General features: G+C 44.9%; 1 long non-coding RNA gene across 3 annotated transcripts in view; it reads right to left on the reverse strand.

The window, feature by feature from the left end:
- The window catches only part of LOC132209060 (uncharacterized), a 228,941-nt gene that overhangs the window by 199,460 nt on the left and 3,546 nt on the right, over nucleotides 1–25,935 (reverse strand). For 2 of the 3 annotated variants that reach the window (XR_009445157.1, XR_009445156.1), the window contains exons 2-4: nucleotides 14,345–14,544; nucleotides 13,700–13,846; nucleotides 9,723–9,864 (exon numbers count right to left, since the gene is read on the reverse strand). This is a non-coding gene — a long non-coding RNA (uncharacterized LOC132209060). Of the gene's footprint in view, nucleotides 1–8,757; nucleotides 9,164–9,722; nucleotides 9,865–13,699; nucleotides 13,847–14,344; nucleotides 14,545–25,935 lie in introns of those variants that run through there. The other variant, XR_009445155.1, reaches the window with a different exon arrangement.

Here is a 25,935-nt window from a genome sequence, read left to right on the forward strand (position 1 = left end):
TGCCTACCTTAAAAGGTTAAACACTGGAAGGAGCTCACATTTAGAAGGTAGAAGGAACTCTGCAAAACCCATCAGATACTTGGAGAATCACCAAGCAATACAAAATATACACTGCTCCTCAAACGGATTCAAAGAGGAAATTGGTTAATATGTTAGAGCATGTACGGTCATAGCAACAAGGAGCAGGAATAGCAAGGACAGTATTTGCTGCCCATCCATAGTTCCTCCAAATTGTTTGATATTTCAGAGTGCAGTTAAGTGTCAACCACATTATTGTGGATCTGGAGTCATATGGAGGTGAGATCAAATAAGAATGGCAGAGCTGCTTTCTTAAAGAACATCAGTGAATGAGTCAAGTTTTTATAACGGTGAATAGTTTAACAGTGACAGTGTAACCATCACTGAGACCAGCTTGGTTTATGATTATATCAATTTCAGCATGTGTTGGATAACTGGCCCCCTCAAGCCTGCTTCACCATTCAAGAAGGTCGTGGCTGACTTGACTGCAATGTCAGCTCCACATTCCCACCTACCCCCAAAATTATATTGAACTGAATTCAAATTCCATCAGCTGTTACAGTGGAATTTAAGCCTATACTCTACAGCATTGTCCCAGGCCTCCGGATTACTAATCCTGTGACATTAATAGTGCTTCACTGACTACCCCAGCATGTCAATCCCCGTTCTGAGCATACTTCTTGGCTGAAGCGCCACATTTTCTGGAGTACAGAATTACAAAGTTCACCTCTCTGTGAGTGAAGAGGTTCCTCATCTATCGCTGTTGTTACATTTTATTCTGAGATTGATCTCAGGTTCTACAGCCTGATCTCTTAATTCAAATTACAATAACTTGGCTTTTCAAATGCCCTGTCACATTATCCTTGCCAAGAGATTGAATGTTAATGTTAGATATGCAGCAGAACAAATGTCCATGTTGATCTTTCTTCATTAAAGTGCCGTCAACAATCTTATAGTCACCAATCTTATACAAGTGCATTTTGTCATGGGAGAGGTTGAATGAGCAAAATCGGACCTTCATTTCTTCCCCAACCCAGCCTCAAAAAGTTTTGTCTTCATTTCAAATTTAACACATCCAATGGATAATTCTGTACCTTTCTGGTCCCTTCAAGAAGTGCATCCTACCCAAATTGTCCCGAGTGTCTCATCTTAAAAATGAGAATATTTTTTGATATCCTCACTCTCGAACCAATCCATTATATACTTAACATAGGATTCAGGTCAAGTTTGTTTTCCCCACCACTGCTGTTTAACTTCCTGGCCAATGTCCCACGATTTCTCAAGAAACTATTAGTCTCTCTCTGTATCAGAACATTCTTCAAAAAACTAATACTTTCTCCAAATCTTGATATAACAACTGGCCAGTTTCGGTGCGAGATGAGTTCCACAGCGCAAACTCATACTTGAACCTTTTAGCCATATAAATCATTTGACAAGCAGATTCTAGGGAGTCAATCTGCAGGATCAAGTGACATCTGAAATGCTGTACATTTACTGCAAACAGTCAAGTTCAGTTTTTCTGGCTTCCACAAATCTTTGACAGCATGGCCGTGGGTGTGAATCACCGAGGTCTGGCCAAAATCAGTAAAATCCCTCTCCTTTTCTCATCTGAACACTGCCCCAGAGCAATATCATGTGAATGCACTGCACTTTCCACAGACATGGTGGCAATGCCCAGGTCTATCTCACCACCCCCTCATTCATTTCTTCCACTGTCTCTACAGAACCGGACAGTTTCCATCTATTAAATCTGGTACAGAACGAAGCCATTATCTTTGGTCCTTGAAAGGACGTCTGCTTGCTAGCTACTGGTTTTCGTTGTCCCCTTTGTTATTTTGACCCAGAGTTTAAATTCTGGCCACATAGGCCTGATGTCACAAAGTCTACTTATTTTCACATCCACAAAATTTGGCCCCAGGTAAGTCCGTTAGTTCTGAAATCCTACCGCATTGATTAACTCTGAACATGACCATTCTGATGAATATCAAGTTGGCCTCCCAAGTTCTCCTTTTCTTTAACATGGCATCATTTCAAAGTCCATTGACTCTGTCTTAACACGCACCAAGTTCCATTCACCCATCTTTCTCTGCGCACTCTGATCTACAATGGCTCACAGTTAAGCAGTGCCTTGGTTTTCACATTGCTGTCCTGGCTTTCAAATCCCTCCCTGACCTGGCAACACGCATGCACATCCCCTGACAATGTCCAGCTCATAGCCCCTCTAGGCACATTACGCCTTTAATTCCAGCCTCTCAACACAATTTGTGCTGTTCCATCATCGACAGCTTTACATTCAACTTCTTGGAGCCTAAGCTTTATAGAATTACCTTGCTGAACCTCTGCATCGTTCTTTCCTCCTTCAAAACAGTCCTTAAAATCTGCCTCTGATGTGGTTTTAATCATCTACCTTCGGATCTCTTTCAGTACTCAGTATCAAATTTTACTCTATAAAGCTCCTATGACATGCTTTGGGATGTTTTATAAAGTCATGTCATAGAAGCTGTTGTGGCAATTGCTCAGAATATGGTTATATTCTGGGCTGAAATTCTCCATGACACTCATCATTAAAGTATTTTTCTGTTATAAAATGGGTAAATAGTACAGTGACTTCAGGCCAAGGGATGATGTGGTTAAACGCCAAAGTTGCACTCCGTGCTATTAGCATCATGAAGACAGTGTCTCCCTTTCATTTGAAGAAATCTTCTGTATTTTCTCAAATACTTTCTTCATTGTACTTTTGTTGTTGATGGTTTCCAATGAACATAAACCATTACTTGCCTTTTCAATTTCAACCTTCCTCACGTTCTCTTAATTTCTTTTGCTGTACCTGATTTGAAACAAACCATTCCTCTTTTAATTCACTGTCCTCCTCAGTCCTTCATGTGGTTGTTTCCCAATCGTTAAGAAGACATCCTGTTGCTTTCCTCATTCACTCTAGTCTAAGATGCCTGGCTGCCCTTATCAGATTGCATTTTCAGCAACTTTATACACAAACGTCCTTTGAGTGGAAAGTTGTAAGGTCATGCCGAACTGATGTCTCAACAACTGCAATACCAAGTTAATTGTAATCAATGACATCTGACAACAGGCAAGCAAGGAAGCTCACAACAAAACACAGCACGAGATTACAAATTCTGCAATGTGTGAATGTACTCACAACAGAGCGCTTTCTGGAGTCGGCGGATCTTCATTGCTGGCCGATAGGCAGAAAAACGCACGGTGTTTAAATCACCTGCATTCAAAAAAATCTTTAGATACATTTTTCCTAACTGTTAGTACAAACCATTTCAATTGGAACACATTCTCAACTACTCTGCAATGAATACAGGGGGATAAATATCTGCTGAAGAATACAAGGCACAGTAAAAGGAAATGATAACTACTAGGTTCAATTTATTTCCACATATTTTCAAGGATGGGAACATCACTGACAGGACCAGCATTTGTTACCCATTCCTCATGTAGGTGGTCAAAAGCTACATGAAATTCATGTCATAACTGGCAAACAGCATCTGGTGAATACAGTGGAACTCACGGAAGTCTCACTGTCAGCTTTATAGTAGGAGAGAAAAGATTCAGATAATCATGCTTGGTGTAAAGTCTGCAATCTCGCCGCCTGGTTTTTCAGGGCCACAAAGGGTTTTGAGATCTGAAATGGTATATATGACTCATGAGCACACATCAAATGCAAGTTGCCATGGATGCTATTCTGACAATTCTATGTTGCATGCAGCAAATACCTGATGAAAGGATGTCGAGGAGGCAAGATATTGCCAATACTGTGATATCAGAGCTCAATGCTTCAAGTCCCTCAATGACACATTGCTGAACGTATGATCACCAGGAACATGAATAACCCCTCTGCCAGAGTTATTTAAAGACACTGTCAGCTACTTGCAGATTAATTACTGATGGATTCATAGAGCATACAAACATACAACAGTACAGCACAGGACTGGCCCTTCAGCACACAGTGTTGTGCTGAGCTTTTACCCTCAACCTAACGTCGAGCTAACCTCCACCCTTACCTTATACTATCATCCATATGCCTGTCTAATAGCTGCTTAAATGCTCCTAATGAAGCTGACTCCACTCCCCTCTCTGGCAATGCATTCCACGCTTCTGCCACTCTCTGAGTAAAGAACCTACTTCTCACGTTTACCCGATATCTACCTCCACTTACTTTTAAACTATGCCTCCTCATAAGAGCTACCTTCACCCTCGGAAAAAGTCTCTGGCTATCCACTCTCTATCGATGTTCATACCAGTCATTGCCAAAATGTATGTGTGTTGATATTTTTTAGACTTCTTTAAAGTTGCCAAGGTCCACATCTAAGTTCTGAAGGACTCTGTGAAAACTTCAAGGCTGCTACGCAAATCATTCACAGACATGGATGCAGTAATAGACATCTGCAAAAAACCATGTAGGTCAATGCTTCACATCCTGGCCAATGTCATAATGCTTTCAAGTTGCAAGTCTGCTTTGCCAGCCACTTTTGGCCATCAAAAAATTAGGGGGTAGCTACTGAGCTAAAGAGCCAAGCCACTAACAACTGGGCTTCTGACTCTTACACACAACATAGAACATAGAAAAGTATAGCACAGTACAGGCCCTTCGGCCCACCATGTTGTGCCGTGGAATAATCCCAATCCAAAAATAACCTAACCTAATTTACATTCACCTCAATTCACTGCTGTTCATGTGCATGTCCAGCAGTTGCTTAAATGTCACTAATGGCTCTGCTTCCACCATTACCACTGGCAAAGTATTCCATGCACTCACAACTCTCTGGGTGAAGAACCTCCCTCTGACATCTCCTCTATACCTTCCTCCTAACACCTTAAAACTATGCCTCGCGGCAGTCAATCCTGCCCTGGGGAAAAGTCTCTGGCTATCGACTCTATCCATTCCTCTCATTACCTTGTATACCTTGAGCAGGTCACCTCTCTTCCTCCTTCTCTCCAGAGAGCAAAGTCCAAGCTCAGTCAACCTTCTCAACCTGGTAAACCTCCTTTGCACTCTCTCCAAAGCCTCCACATCTTTCCTATAATAGGGCAACCGGAACTGGACACAATATTCCAGTGTGGTCTCACCAGGGTTTTGTAGAGCTGCAGCATAACCTCGCGGCACTTAAACTCGATCCCCCTGTTAATGAAAGCCAAAACACCATATGCTTTCTTAACAACCTTATCCACTTGTGTGGCAACTTTGAGGGAGCTATGCACTTGAACACCAAGATTCCGCTGTTCCTATACACTGCCGAGCATCTGCCTTTAATCCTAGATTCAGCATCTAAATTCGACCTTCCAAAATGCATCACCTCGCATTTATCCAGGTTGAACTCCATCTGCCATTTCTCAGCCCACCTCTGCATACTGTCAATGTCTCGCTGAAGCCTGCAATAGCCCTCAATACTATCAACGGCACCTCCAACCTTTGTGTCAGCAGCAAACATACTAACCCACCCCTCAACCTCCTCGTCCAAGTCATTCATAAAAACTACAATCAGCAGAGGCCCAAGAACAGAGCCCAGCGGGTCACCACTGAGCACTGACCTCCAGGCAGAATATTTACCATCTACAACCACTCTCTGCCTCCTGTCAGCCAACCAATTCTGAATCCAGACAGCCAAGTCACCCTGATTTCCATACCTCCTGACTTTATGAAAATGCCTGCCGTGGGGAACCTTATCAAATGCTTTGCTGATGTCCATGTACACCACATCCACTGCTCGCCCCTCGTCAACCTGTCTCATGACCTCCTCAAAGAACTCAATCAGATTTGTAAGGCATGACCCGCCCATCACAAAGCCATGCTGACTCCCTTTTATCACGCTCTGTGCATGTGCAACAGCACATCCACATGAAATTTGACAGGGCAGGTCCTCGTCTTCCTGAAACAAATTTTCTGCTGTCTGGATAACGCTGGGGAGGCTTCCAGCGCTTGGCAGGGGCAGCAATTGACAGAGTTGCATGATTGGGACTACAGTAGGTGAAAATAAAGGCATCACCTACTCACTAACACTCAGTTGGGTTTCTACCAGGGCCACCCAGCTCCTGGCCTCATTGATGCCCTGGTTCAAAAATGGACAAAAAAGAGGTGAGGGAGTGAGGGCGACAGTGATTGTTCTTGACATCAAGGCCACATTTGACCAAATGTGGCATCCAGGGAACTGAGCAAAACTGGTTTTAACGGGAATGGGGGGAAGGCTCCCTGCTCGTAGGAGTCAGATTGAGCGCAAAGAAGATGGATATGTTTGTCTGGAGTTTGAGTCTTGGTGGCACACTGCATGGAAATAAGCCTTTCTGCCCAACACATTATGCATCCAGAGATTATGACATTGAAGGCTCTGCTTCATGGTGCCAAATTCCTCATTACAACTATTCACAAACTCCTTTTTTGTCCTGCCTACAATGTCTGGATTCTCCACCTCCCACCGCAAGGTCTTTTCCCGTCTGAGCAAATAAGACCCTAAGATATATGAGCAGAATTAGGCCAGTCTGCACACTGAGTCTGCTCTGTCATTCAAGCACGGCTGACATACTTCTGAACCCCATTCTCCTGCCTTCTCCCCGTAACCCTTGATGCACTTACTAGTCCACAAACCTGTTTATCTCTGTCTTAAATACACTCAATGACTTAGCCTTCGCAGTCTTCTGTGGCAATGGCTTCCACAGTTACAGACTCTCACTCTTTGCTGCACAGAATAGTGTCAATCCCACTGATTATACTACGTTGCGTTTATCAAGCCCCTTTGAAAGTGTGTTTTTTACCACAGTGCGATAGTCAATTTGCACATCCACCCTAAAGCTCATGCATTCTAGTTCCGCTATCAGCCTCATTCAGTCACAGAAGAACATGGAAACTAGAAGCAGGAATAAGCCAATCAGCCCTTCAAGCCAAGTCCACCATTCAATAAGATCATGGCCGATCTTACATCTCGATATCATATTCCCACTTTCCTGTATACTTATTGAATCTTTTAACATCTAAAAATCTATCACAAAATCAAAGAATCCCTACAATGCAAAATGTTTTCAGCTGATTAAGTCGACACTGACCCTTCGAAGTGCATCGTGTCCAAGACTGGCCCCTCCATCCTTGCTCCATAACTATGCATTTACCATGCCTTATCCACTTGGCCTGCATATTTTTGGACTGTGGGAAGAAACCGGAGCACCTGGTGGAAGCCCACACTGACACAGGGAGAATGTACAAACTCCACATGGATAGTTACCCAAGCGTGGAATCAAAACAGGTCACTGGCACTGTGAGGCAGCAGTGGTGAGCCACCGAGCCACCTTGTCTTGTTCTTGAATACATTCAGTGATGGCTCCCATGGTCTTCTGTGGTTGAAAATTTCACAGATTCACTCTGCTTGAATGACGAGATGTTGTCCTCATCCTAGTCCTAACTGATCTACCCCAAATTCTGAGACTGTGACCCCTGGTCCCAGCACCACAAACAGGGAAAATAGCTTCCCTGCATTGAGTTCATCTGGCTCAGTTCCAACTTTCTATATTTCAATCAGATCCCCCCCTCATCTTTTTTAACTCTCATGAACACAGGCCCAGTTGAATCCATAACTCACCACAGGACAGTCCTACTTTCCCCAGTATTAGCGTAATGAACCTCCACCATCGACCTCTCCTGCGCCTGAAGACTGACCAAATCAGACAAATACAAACTTAAGGGCTGTGACTGCCTCTTGGTGCAAAGAATCCAGGTAACTTGCTCCCCTCCTGATGTGTCCCAGCATCCCTAGATCAGCCTCCAGCTCATAAACACAAGCTACTCAAACATTAAGTGCTTACAGCAAACATGCTTGCACCAGACCATACTGGAACACAGGAGCTCTTACATGTTGTAGCCGAGTTCTAATTAATGACTTTGCTATTTTTATTTAATTATATATATTTACTTATGTTTTCATAAAGCTTATTAACTTTACCATCAGTTGCATCATGTTAAACCTTGGGAATAGAATAAGCCACAGTCACCACTTCTTCTCTAGCACTGGGAGAATCAATTACTGAAGGCTGAGAAGTTAGAAAAGGCAATCGTAATTTTTTTTCTTGATTCAATCTCGTCGAGGGCGTCACTGGCGAGGCAGCATTTATTGCCCAGCCCTGATTACCCAGAGGGCAGTTAAAAGTCAACCACATTGCTGTGGGTCTGGAGTCACATGCAGACCAGGCCAGGTAAGGATGACAGTTTCCTTCCCTAAAAGGCATTCGGGAACCTGATGAGCTTTTCCAACAAGCAACAACAGATTCATGGTCATCATCAGATTGTGAATTCCGGATATTTATTGAATTCAAATTCCACCATCTGCCACAGCGGGATTTGAATCCAGGTCCCCAGAACATGATTTGTCTCTCTGGATGAACAGTCCAGTGACAATACCGTGAGGCCATCGCCTCCCCTAAGATGGATAATTTATACATCCCTAACACAAAAGGCTGAGTTAACTCAGTTGAGACTTGGGTTCATCAAGCCCAAACGCTCTTCAAAGGTGAATTTGTTAAAACTCCACTTAAAATTGGGAACTTCTGAACTTAAACTGCACAATTCAGTTATTGCTAATAAATTACAAATAAAATTAGGTTTGTCCAAAGGGTTAAGACTTTCTTACCCACAAACCACCTGTATTCAGTTCAGTGGATCTACATTCTGGCCAACACTTAGCATTCAATCAATATCACAAAGTAAATGGTCATTTTTACAGTTCTGTTTGTGAAAGCCTTCTGCGCATATATTTGTTGCTGTGTTTCCGACATTACAAACATACTTCAAAAACTTACTTCATTGGTTATACAGTGCTTTTAGTTGTTTAGTGCCTGTCGAAGCTGAAATATGAACCAAAGTTCTTTGTTCTTGTTTTTCATTTAATGTCACAGATGTTGTCTGTCACTCCTAATTATACATTATTTCAAGTATTTTTAGCCTACATGAATGCATCTAAATAGATCTAAACACATAGGTATATTTGCCTAGAATCCAGAATTTACTTTGGTACCTTTTGGAGTCGCAATGATCTGACAGTGGCACAGAACCAGAGTCCTATTATCAATCTACTTACCTAATGAGTGAAAATGTTCAGTCATTTTTGGATGGTCCCAACAGGTACTCTGAGTCTGGTGGCTAGATAGAGGATGCACAGAACATAGAAGCTTCCACTATAACACTCTGAAAACATTTCTTATCAGAAGTATTATCTATTAATATATGAGATTCAATGGCAAGCCATTCAGAACTGAAATCAGGAAGCACTTTTATCTTAATACAAACAACAGTCAAGATCTCAAATACTCTCTCATAAAAGAATGTGGGTGCTGGATCAATAAGAATGAGTGTGACTGAAATTATTTTTGATAGCTAAGGCTATGAAAGGATATAGAAGAAAGGGAGGTAAACAGACTGACGACAAAAAATGCCGGAGACCACAGTAGGTCAGGCAGCAGCCATGGAGAGAAAGCAAGCTAATGTTTTCAGTCGACATGCCTTTTCAGCAGGTAAACAGAGTTGAAGCTCAGACTAGCTGTGGTTTAACTGAATGGTTTATGCACAGAACAGCAAAACCGGTCTGCTTCTGCACCCATTTAGAATGGTTCCTTCTGTTTTATGTACTGTTTTTCGAACCAAACTTCACAATTTTCTGTATTACATTTAATCTACAACATCAACTGGTGCCTCTCCTCACCTTGACCTCCAACTTGCAGCCTCTCTCCACTCCCAAACCTCTGGGTTGTGCCCTCTCCTGCTTCTCAATCTCCAAGTAAGAGCCTCTTTTCCTTCCCTCCGTGACCTCAGGGTTGCAGTCTCTGCCTCCTCACCTCCTGCTGCTATTCAACAATAAATAAAACACAGAACACAGAACATTACAGCACAGTACAGGCCCTTGGGCCCTCGATGTTGTGTCGACCTGTCGTACCGATCTCAAGCCCATCTAACCAACACTATTCCATGTACGTCCATATGCTTATCCAACGACGACTTGAATGTACCTAAAGTTGGCAAATCTACTACCATTGCAGGCAAAGCGTTCCATTCCCTTACTACTCTCAGAGTCGAGAAACTACCTCTGACATCTGTCCTGTATCTTTCACCCCTCAATTTAAAGCTATGCCCTGTCGCGCTCGCCGTCACCATCCAGAAAAAAGGCTCTCCCTATCCACCCTATCTAACCCTCTGATTATTTTATATGTTTCAATTAAGTCACCTCTCAGCCTTCTTCTCTCGAATGAAAACAGCCTCAAGTCCCTCAGCCTTTCCTCGTAAGACCTCGTAATGTGGCAGGGGGATGGGAGCCAAATGCACAGGTTAGTGGGCAGTAACAAGATAATAACTACAGCCTGTAAGGAACTAGATAATGAAGTCAGTGTGACCAAGAGGAAGAGTAGACACAGAGCAGATGATGAACGCTGACGGACAGGTGGTCTGAGGTGCATTTGTTTCAATGCAAGAAGTGTGTAGTGAGCTATCAACGCAAGGTAGCTCAACTGTGGGGTCCTTACAAAAGTTATCTCAAAACTGAACGAGTTGAACTGCTGGGACAGGACAGATTTAGCAAATATCATGTGTGGCACAGCACAATTTTTGACAAAACAAATCTGAATTCTCAGACAAAGATGCATGAAAACTGATGTTATCATAAATCAGGAACTATATTCAGAATTCTCATAAACCTCAATGATAAACTATGAAGAACTACTGTAATATTTATATTTTATTATCTACAATCTGATTTAACTATTTCACAAACAATGAAAACGCATATTTTTTCACATTTTTCATTTCAGTGGTTCAGCCAGTTATTTTCTAACCACCATCTTTATCAGGCCGGAAAGCCATAACTAGTGGAGTGCCACAGGGATCAGTCCAAGGACGAGAATTATTTACTCTCTATATTCATAACTTAGAGGAGGGGACAAGGCATAAATTCATCCAAATTTGCTGATGCTACAAAAATAGAGTAAGGGAATGTTGTCATGAGGACAGAAAGAATCTGCAAGGGGATAGACAGGTCGAGCAAGTCGGAAAAAAGTTGGTAGAGAGAGTTTAATGTAGGAAAGTACACTTTGGTAGGAAGAATCAAAAGATAGACTCTTACTTAAATAGAGGGAGACTCTAAAAAAAAATGCAGGGTAGGGGACTTGGATGCTCTCGTCCATGAAACACATACTAGCATGCAGGTGAATGATTGCTTTGTTGCTGTCACATGTACTGAGATACTGTGAAAAGTGTTGATTTGCATGCTGTGTAGGCAAATCACACCGTACAAAGTGCAGAATAGTGTTACAGCCACAGAGAAGAGGCTGAGAGAGAGAGATCAGAATTAACACTTGAGAGGTCCGTTCAAAAGTCACAACAGGAAAGAGGCTGTTCTTAAATCTATTTGTACGCTTTTTCAATCTGATATCCTCTGCCCGACAGAAGAGGACGGAAGAGAGTATAATCAGAGTGAGGGGGTATTTTGATTATGTTGGTTGCTTTCTCAAGGCAGTGGGAAGTGTAGATGGAGTCAATGGATGGAAGGCTAGTTTGCGTGACGGATTGGGCTGTGCTCGTGATTCTCTTTCGCTTCTTGCAGTCTTGGGAACAGCAACTGCCATACCACACAGTGATGCATCCAGATAGGATGCATCTCCAAAAACAGGTAGGGTCCTCATGGACATGCTGAATTTTCTTAGCCTCCTTGACCATCATGTTGACATGGGTTGACCAGGACAGATTGTTGGTGAGCAACATTCCCAGGAACTTCACACTATCAACCATCTCCACCTCAGCACCATTGCTGCAGACAGAAGCTTCCTGAAATCAATGACCAGCTCCTCCATTTTGCTTATGCTGATGGACAGATTGTTATCTTTCCATCATGCCAGCAAGCACTCAATTGCTTTTCCTGTAATCTGACTTATTGTTGTTTGAGGTCCGACCTACAATGGAAGCGTCATCAGCAAACTTGTAAATGGAGTTGGGGCCACACAGTCATGATTGCATAAGGAGTATAGAGTAGGGGCAGCTTTGCTGGGCACCGGTGTTGAGGTTTACGGTGGAGCAAGTGTTGTCACCTATCCTTACTGATTGTGGTCTCTGGGTCAGGAAGTCGAGAATCCTGTTACAGAGAGGGATGCTGAGGCGTAGGTCTCAGAGTTTAGAGAGGAGTTTGTTTGGAATTACAGTGTGGAAGGTGGTGGTCTGATCAATAAGTAACAGCCTGATGTAGGTATCCTTGTTATCCAGACATTCCAGGGATGACTGTCAGGCCAGGGAGACGGTATCAGCTGGAGACCTGTTGCAGTGGTAGGTGAATTGCAAAGGATCAAAGCACTTTGGTAGGTTGGAGTTGATGTGAGCCATGACGATGGTGATGCAAGTAATTTAGAAGGCAAATGGAATTTTGGCCTTTATTGTAAGGAGGTTTCAGTTTAAAAATGGGCAAGTTTTTTTGCAACTGATCAGGCTATTGAGGAGGTCACACTTGGAGAAATACAAGAAAGGATACACAGCCATAGGAAGCAGTTCAAAACAGACTCACTGGGCCGATTCATCGGATCATGATTTATCAAGAATGGTTGCACAGAAGGTCTTTATTCATTCAAGTTTAGAAGAATGAGGGGTGATCTTACTGAAACACAAAATTTTTTGACAGGCTAGATGTGAAGACAATGTTTCCATTATTGTGGAAATCTCAAACTCAGCAACATAGTTACAGAAGAAGGGAACATTTATTGAAACCTGAGATGCAAAGGAATTTCTTCTTTCAGCAGGTAGCGATTGTTTAGAATACAAGAGAATTGTGAAAGGTAGATCACTGGAAGTATTTAAAGAAGGTGGTAGATAAGATTTTTGAAATAGAGAAGTTGAGCGCTCTGAGAAGCCGGTATGGAAGAGGAGTTGAGTCCCGGGCAGGTCAGCCATGTCTTATCGGATGGTGAGGTAGGGTCAAGAGGTAGAACATCCAGATCCTGGTGCTATTTATGTTTTTGTCTGCTTGCTAGAACCGATAAGGAGTTTTATTGCGCTACATGGCCAAGCGAGCTGCTGACACAGAACAAGACTGAAATAATTTGCTCAATAAAACATTTCATGCGGCTTTATGGGATAAAGAAAACTTTCATCTACTACTTTGCTGACATCAATCAAAATCTGCTCAATTGAAAGAAATACATGCAGTTCATACAACTTTATGTCATTCTTCCCTTCAATGCATCAAGTATATCTTTGTTGCAATTCATTAAAGTATGCGTTTCTCAGGGACTTAAAATATGAAACAATACATAATACTGAAGTGTACAGCAGTGAGCACAATGGTCCAATTCCAAATTCTTTTGGATGGATCGGGAAAAATATCTGCTACCTGCAGCTTCATCCTGAATATATTCAAATTGTTCCAGTCCTGAGCCATTTCAGACTGTAGTTCGGATGCTCACATGTCTCACTATTTGGATTTTGTTTTGCGATTACATTCTAAAGTGCAGACTACAGACAAGAACATTGTATTTTTGAAAACGTAATATTATAAAATTGGATAACTTCATAAACTATGATAATAAAATATTAATTGCTTGCTTCAATTGAAACGGTTCTTTATCTTGCTCATATATTTGAAGCCAAATTATCTGGACGTGCTTTCTTCAACAGATTGGCTAGTTTAGAAAATGTTTTCACTGTTACCTGTATAAATTTCAACCTCATATTTAGGTCGTCAAGCTGGTGAGAAATCTTTGGAGAGAAAGAGACATCAAGCGGAGGTAATTGACTGGCCAGATCATTTAATATTTTGACTTCTTGTTTGACTGGGGCAATTTCTTCTTTAAAAACCTAATGGAGAGGAAGCGTATAAAATCTGAGAAACATCCTGAAATTAATGATTAAATGTTAAGAAGAAATTAAGTTAAAACTAAAATTCTAATATTAAATATAATATACAAAAGCATCTGCTGGAAATGACATTTAATTCATAAAGATCTCGAGTTAAAAGTAACAGTGACGATGAAACTATCATAAATTATTGTAACAGAAAACTGAATTCACTAATCTATTCTTTAGGGAAGGGAATCTGCATCCCTTCACAATTCTGGTATCTGACTTCAAATTCACAGGAATATGGCTGACTCTCTACCGACTTCCAAAATGACCTACCAAGCCATTCCTGGATGGGAAATGAATGTTAGCCTTGCCAGCAGTGCCCTCATCCTGTGAAAGAATGCTTTTAAAAAAGTGGATTTAATAAATGTAAAAGTAAGGAACAAAACAGGACAAATCAACTCAACAAGGCTTTGAAGGATAATACTACTTAGTCCTGTTCTTCTTTCTTACGTTACGTTCTCTCGCATGAAGGGTCGAGGCCCGAAATGTCAGCTTTTGTGCTCCTGAGATGCTGCTTGGCCTGCTGTGTTCATCCAGCTCCACACATTGTTATCTCGCATTCTCTAGCATCTGCAGTTACCATTATCTCTCGCAAGCAAAGGTTGATGTCTTTCAAAACCCAATCTCAGATTTTGCAGGCAGTCCTTACCCTGAAAAAATACCAAATATGTATAAAGAAGAAAACTGGAGGTGAAACCATTCAAACAATTTTCATTGGCACAACAAATGTTCAAACTGTAAAAGCAGGTTAAGCACCTGTATATGAGGAAACTGTACTCAAACTTTAAACAGACACTTACAGCCAACAAATGCGAGAAACATCCATTTCTTTCTGCATTACCAATTTTGCTGTTGGGAAAATAGGCCTAGACTTAGCAATGTAAATTCAAACAAGATAGCACCCTCTCAGATCTCAACACTCACAGTCGTAGAGTTCTGTTTTCACAGGTTGGAGTATAATAGCATCAAGTACAATACACCAAATCTTCTTTGGTACCTTTTCCTTCCATAAAACTGCTTTTAATAGATGCGCACAGAATTCATTTTATACACATTTAAATGTTTCTAAGTTCAAGAGGCCAGTTCCAGCACTTGGACTTGCATCTTCTTCATCATCACAACAGAACAAAATAAAGACCCACTCTTTCTAAGTCACGTTTTCAATTGTTAGTGACAAGGTGAAGTGCGAGAACTGCTCACTCGATGTTAAAATCTCTTAACTATGTACCTATATATTTCAATCCTGTGAAATATGTGGAATGAATTCGAGAAAAGGATTAATTTTGTTGCTCTGGGAGAGAGCTGGTACAGATAAAATAGGTTGAATGGCCTTCTCCCATGCTAAAAATGTCCATAACTGTTCTTGGCGCTGCTAAATTCAAGTGGGCATCCTTTCATTATGACTGTGAGGCGCAGCATGTTATGATAGATGGCATAATGGAGAAATCCTTTGTTATTAATAAACTTTTCAGCACGAGGCATCCTTCTGAAGTCAAATGTTCGACATATACCTGTTGCACTGACTTGGTTTCAAACACTTATAATGTGGAGGTGCTGGTGTTGGACGAGGATGGACAAAGTCAGAAGCCACATGGCATCAGGTTATAATCTGACAGGTTTATTTGAAATCATACAAGCTTTTGAAGTGCAGTCCCTTCATCACGTGTGGTCAGAGAGGAAAACACACAGGCACACAATTTATTAGCAGACACATCAAAAGATCATACAACTGGTGTGAGTGGAGTGTCAGATAATAAGTCTTCATCCAGGATGTTTGTTTATTTGCAGATATTTTGTTGAAGAAACACACAGCTTGTAGTTACAGTCAGTGTGGTGTGTTATAAATAGTATTAGAGATAATGGGAACTGCAGATGCTGGAGAATTCCAAGATAATAAAATGTGAGGCTGGATGAACACAGCAGGCCAAGCAGCATCTCAGGAGCACAAAAGCTGACGTTTCGGGCCTAGACCCTTCATCAGAGAGGGGGATGGGGAGAGGGAACTGGAATAAATAGGGAGAGAGGGGGAGGCAGACCGAAGATGGAGAGTAAAGAAGATAGGTGGAGAGAGTATAGGTGGGGAGGTAGGGAGGGGATAGGTCAGTCCAAGGAAGACGGACAGGTCAAGGAGGTGGGATGAGGTTAGTAGGTAGATGGGGGTGCGGCTTGGGGTGGGAGGAAGGGATGGGTGAGAGGAAGAACCGGTTAGGGAGGCAGAGACAGGTTGGACTGGTTTTGGGATGCAGTGGGTGGGGGGGGGCAGGGGGGGGGGGGCTGGGCTGGTTGTGTGGTGCAGTGGGGGGAGGGGACAAACTGGGCTGGTTTAGGGATGCAGTAGGGGAAGGGGAGATTTTGAAACTGGTGAAGTTCACATTGATACCATTGGGCTGCAGGGTTCCCAAGCGGAATATGAGTTGCTGTTCCTGCCCCCTTCGGGTGGCATCATTGTGGCACTGCAGGAGGCCCATGATGGACATGCCGTCTAAGGAATGGGAGGGGGAGTTAAAGGAGTTAAAATGGTTGGTGACTGGAAGGTGCTGTTGTTGATTGCGAACCGAGCGGAGGTGTTCTGCAAAGCAAACATGAGATTTTTGTCTTCTACCTTGCACTCACTGGAGCACTGCAGCAAGCCTGAGACAGAGATTTTGGCCAGGGATCATGATGGGGTGCTCAAGTGATAGGCAATTGGAAACCTGGGGCCATTTTTATGTACAGAATATAGGTGTTCAGCCAAGTGGTTGGTCAGTCTGTGTTTCGTCTCCCCGATGCAGAGCGAGACAATATTGTGAGCAGTGAATACAGTAGGCTAGATTGAGTGAAGTGTGGGTAAATCGCTGCTTCCCCTGGAAGCCTTGGATAGTGAAGCCGGAGGAAGTAAATGGACAGATGTTATGCCTTCTGTGGTGGCATGCAAAGTGCTGTCGGGTTATGGGAAGGTGTTGCGAATGGATAAGGAGTGGACCGAGGTATCCTGATGGAATGGTCCCTGCAGAAGGCTGACAAGGGAGGGGAGGGGAATATATGCCTGGTGGTGGGATCTTGTTGGAAATCGTGGCTGATGTTCTTCTAGATGTGGATATTGATGGGTTGGTCATTGAGGACCAGGGTACCTCATCAGGGGTGAGGCCAAAGTGTACGAGATGGGTTGGACATGGCCGAGAGCTCTGTCAACCACGAACGCAAGGAATGCTCAGTTGAGGAAGAATGCAGACATTTCGGAATCCCTCCAGCAGAAGACGATATCATGAGAACAAGTGAATCTGTCTGGACAGTCCTGTTTGAAGCTTTTAGGAAGTAAGACTCTGTTGTTTGTCATAAAGGATATGGTTAAGTGATCATATTCAAACTGAAGAGACCAAGAATGTGAGCCTGCAGAATGGGTGGTGAACCATGCCTCTAGGAATTCCTCTGCGTGTCTACACTTGGCTTGGGCTACTATGGTTACCTTGTCCCAGTTCCGTATGAGTGGCGTGATCCTCCACCCATAATGCAACCAACAAACAGATACAATTGGACCGCACATACAAACCCATACAGATCAAAACCCGAAATGACAGTACTCATGGTAACTGACCGGACAGTATAAATTCCAGACAGAGTAAAGTAACATTGTTTCGTTGGAGGCTCTGCTGGTGATGTCACCAATCATGGTGACGAAACGTCTCAATGAAAACAAGCCAGCTCGGCGAGCAAGTCAACAACCTCAATTTGAGCTACCTTGTTCAAGGGTTTCATTTTTGATCTTGAATGTTAAATCTCGCTCCAACACAGGGACGGAGGATTACTGTTAACAGCTGCATTATAACTAATTCAAATCGAATCATTGTTTTGACCAGTCCAGAGATGTGCAGGTTAGGTGGATTGGGAATGCTGAATTACCCACAGTGCCCACACACGTGTAGGTTAGGTATATCAGCCATGGGAAATGCAGGCTGACAGGGATAGAGTAGGGAATGGGGATGGGTCTGGGTGGGATGCTCTTTGTAGGGTTGCTGTGGACTTCTTGAACTGAATGGCCTGTTTCCACACTGGGGATTCTATAAAACTAGGTTTTACTGAATTAGTGAGAAAGTGAGTTTATCAATTGCTAAATGCAAGAAGTCATAAGGCACCACAAATACACACAAGTTAGAAACAAGAAATTAGCTCAAAAAACGTAAAAGTTAAGAGGGATACGGATAGTTCAGCCTTTGGATTGTTTGTGAGGAATAGAAAGTGGGATGTTGTGGCCACTACATTGGGCGATCCCCGGAATGCTTATGTGAATTCAGCAGTTAATTTTGAGATTCTTGTTGAAATTCTTTTGACCTTGTTTCCTTTTTGACATTGCCCTGGTTTGCAGAGCTCAGAGCAAGAGATTGTCTTTTCTTCTTAGCTGCAGCAGAGGCCTATGAAATGGCTGTCCTAGAACTGTGACCTCCACAACTCCGTAGACCACACGAGCATAGTCGCCCAGGAATACACACACACTGACATTAAAGAACTATTGGGATAACAATACTCAGCATGGGACTGGAAAAGACAGCATGTAGAAACAGAAAACAGCTGTAAATAGTGTCAAGAGGTGAAATAAAGTTATAAATCAAAATTAATGACTCTTTGCTTGCGTGCTCATTGTATTCAGAACAAAATCAACAAATTCATAGCACACAGACAGGTTGACGGGCATGATTTGAGAGCTATTACAAAGACATGGTTATAAGGCGATCAACACTGGAGGTAAATGTGCAGGGCTACGTGACATTCCAAAAAGACAGGCAAGAGGGAAACTGACTGTAAGCGATGAAATTACTGTGAGAACAAGAAACGATCTTCAATCGGAAGACATAGAATCCAATTTTATTTATTTGCTAATGGGAGGAGGACATCACTAGCTCGGCAGTGTTTATTGTCCATCCCGAATTGCCCAGGGGACAGTTCAGAGTCAATCATCTAGCTGTGGGTCTGCAGTCACATGTAGGCCAGACCATGTAAGGATGGCAGTTTCCTTTCCGAAAGGACATCAGTGAAGCAGGTGGGTTTTTCTGACATTTGACAATGGATTCATGGTCATCATTAGATTCTTCATTCATGATTTTCTTTTGTATTCAATTCAAATTCCACCACCTGCTGTGCTGGGATTTGAACACAGGTCCCCAGAATGTTATCTAAGTCTCTGAATTAACAGTCCAGCAATAATACCACTCGGCTATTTCCTCCCCAACCTTGGAACAAGAAAACCTGTAGTTGACTCCCACATGGGGGAAAACACTGAACCAGGAGCTTCTTCAACGGGGTGATCGCCTCTCCTTACATTTTAAGATAGCTATGAATAATCAGGACCTTGGGGGAAGCTACGAAATTGGGGGAAGGAAAATTACATCAGTATTAGGTAGGAGCTGAGCAGTATTGATTGGGAGGAGCTTTGATTGAACAAGTCGGCATTTGATACGCGGGAGATATTTAAAGACCTACTGATCAGCGTTCAGAACTGGCCTATTCCAGGGAAGGAGGAATGACAAGGATGGCAATCTAAGGACATATGGACAGAAGAAATAAAGGAGTAGGTCATCTGTCTCTTCCAGCTCGCTCCGCCATTCAATAAGGTCATCGCTGATCTTTTGGCGGACTCAGTTCCACTTACCCTCCCATTCACCATAACACTCAATTCCTTTCCTGTTCAAAGATCTATCTGTCTTGGCCTTTAAAACATTCAACCAGGGAACCTTGACTGTTTCACTGAGCAGAGAATTCCACAGATTCACAACCCTTTGGATGAAGAAGCTCATCCTCAACTCAGTCTGAAATCTGTTCACCCTTATTTTGAGGCTGTGCCGCCTAGTTGTAATTTCACCCATCAGTGGAAACAACTTCCGTGTTTCTTTCCTATCTATTTCTTTCATCATTTTAAAAGGTGCTATTAGAACACCCCTCATTCTTCGAAGTCTCAGAGAGTGCAATCCAAGTCTCCTCAATCTCTCCCCATACAGCAACATTTTCAATTGTGGAATCAATCTTGTGAAGCTCCTTTGCACCCCCTCCACTGCCAGCACATCCTTTCTCAAGTGAGGAGACTAAAACTGTACAAACTATTCGACATCAAGCCTCACCAGCACCCCATACAACTGGAGCATCCCCTCCCGATTTTTAAACTCAATTCCTTTGCTGTTCAAAGATCTGTCTGTCTTGGCCTTTAAAACATTCAGCCGGGGAATAGCAGCATGCTACAATTTTTCACCATTTAACTAATACTCCATTTTGCCCTAATTGCTACCAAAATGGATAGTCTCACTTTTACCATCGTTGCACTCCATCTGCCATTGTCCATTCACTTACACTTTCTGCGTCCTTCTGCAGATGTTCATTATCCTCTTCACACAACACTAAAATGAGTGGTAGAGTAATCTGTGAACTGTAACTGAACATAGAAGAACACAACGCAGAACAGGCCCTTCGGCCCTCCATGTTGCGCCGACCTGTGAACTAATCGAAGCCCATTCCCCTGCACTATCCTATTGTCAACCATATGCTGATCCAAGGGCTGCTTAAATGCCCCTCATGTGGCTGAGTTAACTTCATTGGCAGGCAGGGCATTCCACGCCCTTACCACTCTCTGAGTAAAGAACCTGCCTCTGACATCTGTCTTAAATCCATCACCCCTCAAAGTGTAGCTGCACCCCCTTGTACAAGCTGAAGTCATCATCCTCGGGAAAAAAAACTCTCACTGTGCACCCTATCTAATCCACTGACCATCTTGCATGTCTCTATTAAATCCCCTCTGAGCCTCCTTCTCTCCAATGAGAACAGACCCAAGTTCCTCAGCCTTTCTTCATAAGACCTTCGCTCCAGACCAGGCAACATTCTGGTAAATCTCCTCTGCACCTGTTCCAATGATTCCACATCCTTCCTGTAATGGAGCGACCACGCAATATTCAAACTGAGGCCGCACTAGCGTTTTGTAGAGTTGCAGCATGACATCACGTCTCCGCAACTCAATCCCTCTACCAATGAAACCTAAAACACCATCAGACTTCTGAACAGCACTATCAACCTGGGTGCCAATTTTCAGGAATCTATGTACACGGACACCACGATCCCTCTGCTCATCTACACTGCCAAGAATCTTTCCGTTGACCAAAGTGAATCACCTCATATTTATCCATATTAATCTCCATTTGCCAAATTTCGGGACAATTCTGCAGTTTATCCAAGTCTCCCTGCAACCTGCAACATTCTTCCACACTGTCCACCACTCCACCGACTTTAGTGTCATCTGCAAACTCACGAACCCATCAACCAATTCCTGCGTCCAAGTCATTTATACAAATGACAAACAGCAGTGGTCACTAAACAGATCCTTGAGGCACACCACGCGTAACCGGACTCCAGGCTGAATATTCTCCATCAACCACCACTTGTTGCCTTCTTACCGAAAGCCAGTTTCTAATCCAACTGGCTAAATCTCCCTCAATCCCGTGCCTCTGTATTTTCTCCGAGAGCCTACCATGGGGAAACTTATCAAAGGCTTTACTCAAGTCCATGTACACCACGCCAACTGCCCGACCCTCATCCACATGCTTGGTCACCTTCTCAAAAAACTCAATGACGTTTGTGAGACACGACTTGCCCTTGACGAATCCATGCTGACTATCTCCAATCAAGTTGTTGATTGTTGGATGATTATAAATCCTATCTCTTATAATCCTTTCCAAAATTTTTCCTGCAACACACCTAAGGCTCACAGGTCTATAATTGCCTGGGTCATTCCTACTGCCCCTCTTGAACAAGGGCACAACATTTGCAATTCTCCACTCCTCTGGTACTAAACCTGTAGACAATGAGGACTCCAAGATCAAGGCCAAAGGCTCCACCACCTCCTCCCTAGCATCCCAGACAATCCTCGGAAAAATCCTATCAGGCCCAGGGGCTTTACCTACCGTCACACGTTGTCGAATTGATGACACTTCGTCCTTACTAACCTTAACCCTTTCAATTCTAGTAGCCTCTAACTCAATCACCTCCTCTACAATATTCTCCTGTCCCTCAGTGAAAACAGATGAGAAACATTCATTTAGCACCTCTCCAATCTCCACAGCGTCCACACACAACTTCCCACTTCTGTCTTTGACAGGCCCTATGCCTACCCAAGTCATCCTCTTATTCCTCACATACCTATCGAAAGCTTTCGGGCTCTCCTTTATTTACCTGCCAGTGTCTGCTCGTGTACCCTCCTTGCTCTTCTTAACTCTCTCTTTAAATCCTTCCTAGCTAATCTGTAGCTCTCCATCACCTCATGTGAACCATCTGGTCTCATCGTCACATCAGCCTCCCTCTTCTGCTTAACAAGAGATACAAGTTTTTTAGTAAACCACGGTTCCCTTAGTTGATCGCTTCCTCCCTGCCTGACAGGGACGTACCTATCAAGGACACGCAATATCTGTTCCTTAAACCAGCTCCACAATTCAATTGTCCCCATTGCCCTGCATTTTGCACACCCATTCTATGCCTCCTTCGTCTTGCCTAATCGCACTACAAGGGAGGAATGGAGAAGCCGATAGTGAAGGGGACTATCAGAGGTTACAGCAGAACATAGATAGACTGGAGAGTTGGGCAGATAAATGGCAGATGGAGTTCAATCCGGGAAAATGCGAGGTGATGCATTTTGGAAGATCAAATTCAAGGACGAACTATACAGTAAATGGAAAAGTCTTGGGGAAAATTGATGAACAGAGAGATCTGGGTGTTCAGGTCCATTGTTCCCTGAAGGTGACAACGCAGGTCAATAGGGTGGTCTCGAAGGCATATGGCATGCTTTCCTTTATTGGATGGGGTATTGAGTACAAGACTTGCCAAGGTCATGTTGCAGTTGTATCGGACTTTGGTTTGGCCACATTTGGACTACTGTGCACAGTTCCAGTCGCCACATTACCAAAAGGATGTGGATGCTTTGGAGAGGGTGCAGAGGAAGTTCACCAGGATGCTGCCTTGTATGGAGGGTGCTAGCCATGAAGAGAGGTTGAGTAGATTAGGATTATTTTCATGAGAAAGATGGAGATTGGGGGGGACCTGATTGAAGTCAACAAAATCATGAGGGTATAGACAGGGTGAACAGCAAAAAGCTTTTTACCCCCAGAGTGGAGGACTCAATTACGAGGGGTCATGAGTTCAAAGTGAGAGGAGCAAAGTTTAAGGGACATATGCATGGAAAGTTCTTTACACAGAGGTTGGTGGGCACCTGGAACGTGTTGCCAGCGGAGGTGGGAGACGCAGACACGTTAGCGTCTTTTAAGATATATTTGGACAGGTACGTGAATGGGCAGAGAGCAAATGGACACAGACCGTGAGAAAATAGGTGACAGGTGAGACAGAGGATCTTGATCGGCGCAGGCTTGGAGGGCTGAAGGACCTGTTCCTGTGCTGTAATTTTCTTAGTTGTTTTGACTGACTGGAGGGAGCGAGGGAGGGAGGAATGGATGGCTGGTGGGAGGGAGCGAGGGAGGGAGGGAGCGAGGACTGACTGGAAGAAGGAATGGATGACTGGAGGGAGCAAGAGGAAGGGGGGGCAAAGGGGCAGGAGGAGGAGGGGGGGCAAAGGGGCAGGAGGAGGAGGGTTGGCAAAGGGGCAGGAGGAGGAGGGGGGCAAAGGGGCAGGAGGAGGAGGGGGGGCAAAGGGGCAGGAGGAGGAGGGGGCGGGGGGGCAAAGGGACAGGAGGAGGAGGGGGGCGGGGGGGCAAAGGGACAGGAGGAGGAGGAGGAGGGGGGCGGGGGGGCAAAGGGACAGGAGGAGGAGGGGGGCGGGGGGGCAAAGGGCCAGGAGGAGGAGGGGGGCGGGGGGGCAAAGGGCCAGGAGGAGGAGGGGGGCAAAGGGGCAGGAGGAGGAGGGGGGCAAAGGGGCAGGAGGTGGAGGGGGGCAAAGGGAGAGGAGGAGGAGGGGGGGCAAAGGGAGAGGAGGAGGAGGGGGGGCAAAGGGGCAGGAGGAGGAGGGTGAACGGAGGAAGGGAGATGAACACAGCAGACAGGCTGACATCAGCTTCCCTGGCCTCTGATGCTGCATGTCCTGCTGTTTCATGCTCATGAACACCTCGTTACCTCCCATTCTCTTTTGTTTGTGTTTTATCACTCTTCCTCCCTCACTCTGATTCTCTCCCACTCTCTCACCTCTGCTGGCCCTAATTTCACTCCCTTGTCATGCTCCTTTATTTCCATCTTTCTGTCCCTTTTCTCTCTCCCGCCACAAACTCTCTCTCTCTCTCTCACTCTGGCTTTATTCACAGGGGGTGAGAGTACAAGAGCAAAGGAAACCAAAGCACGCAGCGCCTTCGGCTGAGAGAGAAATGAAGCACTGCCGGAGATTTTCCAAACCCTGACACGGGGGTTGCCTCTCTCTCTCTCTCGACAGTCTCTGTGACTGCCCCCATCAAACCCCACACCCATTCCCTTACCATGGTGTCTCTCCACAAACCCACCTCCGGGTAGAAATGCAAACACAAGTTGCTGAAAATGCTCAGCATCTGTCAAGAAAAAGTCCCGAGGTAGCGTTTTGGGTGCGATGACCCTTTCCCTCAGAGCTCCGGCCAGAAATGCTCTGAGACAGGGTCCCCTTGTAGTCGGAGAGCTGCGGGTCGATCTCGGCTGGTCGCTTGGCGGAGGGCATAAGAGCTCCCCTCAGCCCCTAACCTTATACTGACCCTGGTTCTGTCCTTCCCTCATCCCCGGGAGCCCCTCCTGCCTTCCCACCTTGTCGTCGGAGTGCTATTCGGCTACGGAGGGTTGTGCGATAAAGATCCTACTTCCCACAGCGGCGGGGCGAGGGGGCATCCCCTCGCTCCGAAAACACCACCTCCCATCTCATCTTGTGGCAGTGGCTGTTCGGCTGCAGAAAGCAGCTCTGCCCGTGACCCCAAACCTCCCTACAACAACCCTCTCCTAAACCAACCCCCGACCACGACCCTTTTGCAGTAGCTGTAAGCCATTCAGTCACTGGGCTGTACGATAGTGACTCTCCCCATGTCCTCTCACTTCCAAGACGGCTATCCTCGAAACCCCACCCCATTCCATCCCCCGCCTTCCCTTTACCTTGTAGTACGAGAGCAGTAGGCTGTTCGGCTACGGAAACCCGCGCAGGGCTGTATAATAGACACCCTCCCAATGTCCCCCCCAGCCTTCCCTCACCCGGGGACGGCTATTCTCACCCCCAAAACATACATTCCCAAACCCTCGCTTTGTGATAGGAGCGGCGCAGGATGTGAAACAGGGACCGTGCTCATGTCCCCAGTCCTCCCTTCACCCCAAACCCCGCTCTCACCTTGCAGTAGGAGATAGTTTTCGGCTACTCAGCCCCGGAAGGCGTCGCGGACCCGCGGCCGGGTGCTCGGGGAGCGCAGGCTCGGTGCCAGGCAGCTGTGCCCAGGAGCCGGGCGAAGAGGCCTTCTCCCACCTCGGATCCCCGCTCCCGGCAAAGGCGGCGCAGGGCTGAGCCACTGAGCAGCGAGCGCTCCGGCAGCCCGGATGCCTGCTCCCAGCCCGGTGGTCATGCTGGAGGCCGCTGGAGAACAGGAGGTTGTAGGGGTCCGGGAGCGTGGTGCGATGATCCCCGCTGCCGAACCGCTGGGTCCTCAGCCCACGCCTGGGAAAAGGGATCCAGACAGCGGACTCATCGCCGAGGCAGAGTCGGGGGTGGGAAAAGGCTTGAGTAGGACCAAGAGAGGAAGGGGATTGACTGAAAGGGAGAAAGAGACAGACTGTGTGTGTGTGTGTGAGAGAGAGAGAGAGAGAGAGAGAGAGGGGGGGGGGGAGATTAGAAATGCAGTCTGATTGCGGATGGCTTGGGTTCAAACAGAGATCTTTAAACTTTGTTCCAAAGAAACTCACAACGCTCCCTGCTGAGCGGGTGGAGAGGCTCGGATAGAGAGTAAGAGAGATGGAGGAAAAGGCGGGGGGAGGGGCGGCGCAGAGTGGGTGGGGGGTCGACGGTCACAGGGAGCGACGGAGAGAGAGAAAGGCAGAAGCACACACAGAGGGAGGCAGAGACAGAGAGGGGCACACACACACACAAAGACCAA

The sequence above is a fragment of the Stegostoma tigrinum genome, unplaced genomic scaffold (assembly GCF_030684315.1).
Source record: "Stegostoma tigrinum isolate sSteTig4 unplaced genomic scaffold, sSteTig4.hap1 scaffold_64, whole genome shotgun sequence".
NCBI lineage: Eukaryota > Metazoa > Chordata > Chondrichthyes > Orectolobiformes > Stegostomatidae > Stegostoma > Stegostoma tigrinum.